The sequence below is a fragment of the Mus musculus genome, chromosome 4 (assembly GCF_000001635.26).
Source record: "Mus musculus strain C57BL/6J chromosome 4, GRCm38.p6 C57BL/6J".
Lineage (NCBI taxonomy): Eukaryota > Metazoa > Chordata > Mammalia > Rodentia > Muridae > Mus > Mus musculus.
In genome coordinates, this window is record NC_000070.6 from 19,977,074 (window position 1) to 19,979,444 (window position 2,371).

The window sequence follows — 2,371 nt, forward strand, 5'->3', positions numbered from 1 at the left end:
AAGTTCTCAGTACCCTCCTTGGCACATAGTAGGTCTGCCCATGTACTTTAAGTGTAAAACTCTGGTTGAAATTTCAGCGGGCCTTGAGCTACATGACTCTCCTCTGCTCTGTTGTGCAGTGGTATTGAGCTGTACTGAAAATGGTTTCTAAAAACATTACATTGATTGAACATAGGCTCTGAAGGTTAGGAACTCATAATGTATATGATTTATAATGACTATAATGTAGTAACTTAAATAATGGGCCCATGTTATGAATAACTATTTCCAAGAAATTTTGGTATTTCCTTCTATCTGTTGTGATTAAAAAATGCTTGTTGATACCTTTGACGAAGTTTTAGGGCAATTTGTATCTCAACAGTTCCCCTAAATTCAACTATATGTATCTAACACCTTATAAAACATATGTATGTTCCTGTGTGAACTGTACTGAGGCGAATGAACTGTATATTAAGAGATATGGACATGACAGGTTACTCTTTAATCACTTCTTTAACTCCTCACTGAGCATAGGAATTTCCAGATCTCAGCTAAGTAGATTTCAGAAAACATAATTTTTATTTTTATGTTTAATTAATTTTTCAAAACAGAATTTCTTTCTGTAGCCCTAGCTGTCATGGAACTCACTTTGCAGACCAGATGGGCCTCAAACTCAGATTAACCGGCCTCTGCCTCTTGAGTGCCAGGATTAAAAGTATGCAACACCAGTGCCCTGCCTAACATTTACTTCTATTAAATATAAAATATTTGGGAAAATATATGATAAAATATATTGTTCAAAGTGCCATAGTATCCCTTTGGTCCACATTCATTCCTCCACAGTATTCTAATCCTATAGGCGTGGATTTTGCAGGTGAGGGAACTAAACTAGATTATAACATAGTTGAAAGTTCTCAAATTTAGTTTATTTTTAATATCTGGTGTAAAATAAGTTAATGATCACTACAGATGTTTAGTGTTTCATTTGTTGTATAATCAATAATTAAGAAGTTTGACTTACCCTAAATTAGACTGCCAATCTGTAACACACATGACAGATATATTTTTAAAATTCATATATCTAGCCTTATTCCACAGATATCTGAATGAGGCTGAAAATCTCCGTCTTTAACAAAACACCAGGTAAATTATTTTAATATTTGGTGATGATTGGGAAATATTATTATTAATATTATTTTTTTCTTTTCCATTTTTTATTAGGTATTTAGCTCATTTACATTTCCAATGCTATACCAAAAGTCCCCCATACCCACTCACCCCCACTCCCCTACCCACCCACTCCCCCTTTTTGACCCTGGCGTTCCCCTGTACTGGGGCATATAAAGTTTGCGTGTCCAATGGGCCTCTCTTTGCAGTGATGGCCGACTAAGCCATCTTTTGATACATATGCAGCTAGAGTCAAGAGCTCCGGGGTACTGGTTAGTTCATAATGTTGTTCCACCTATAGGGTTGCAGATCCCTTTAGCTCCTTGGGTACTTTCTCTAGCTCCTCCATTGGGAGCCCTGTGAATATTATTTTTTAAGTTAAAAAAAAGCTGGACAAATTCTCTTGAACTGATTAGAAATTATCTGGTCTTGCAAAATTTAGCTCAGATCTGAAACTCAATAGCAAGCTACAGAACTTCCATTGTTACCCATCCTGACAACGTTGAAAAGAAAGGCTTAGCTCCAGGACTAGAGAGATGGCTTAGCAGCTAAGAGTGTTTACTGTTCTTGCAGAGGATGCAGGTCTACTTCCCACTACTGACTTGGTGGTGCACAACTATCTATATTTTCTGTTCCACAGGACTAATGCCATCTTCTGGTCTCCAAAGGTGCTAGGCACAGAGATGGCACACAGTTGCGGGCAAGCATTTGTATATATAAAATAATAATAAAAAAAAACATTGAAACAAGAGTTAGTCTGATCCATGGGTCAGATCATGATGCTATGACTCCTAAATAGAAGAACAACAGAGGGGTACAAGTAAACAGGTCTAATATTATAATGTAAGAGCAGACTAGGAAGTGAACAGAATCCACAGTACAGAGGAAGTTGGTTTTAACAAACTTAACATGTAATCCACAGCTAGCTCTATCATCCTTTTATGTTCCAGATAGAAGAAAAAGGATGACACAGTTCTTTCAAATGTCTTAAATCTTTATTTGCATATAAAGGTTTTTTCCTTGAAATTTAACTACATTCAGATTTTTATCATGCACAACTCAGTAAATTTCAGAAACACAGACATTTGAATTTTGGTATGCATTTCTCTCCAATTAATATTGCTGAAAGCATAATGTTTTGTGTAGTGAGCACTACCAATGTGACATAGTGAATGGGCAAAGAATTTATTTTCACGACATACATAAACTATTCTTACAATGTGTG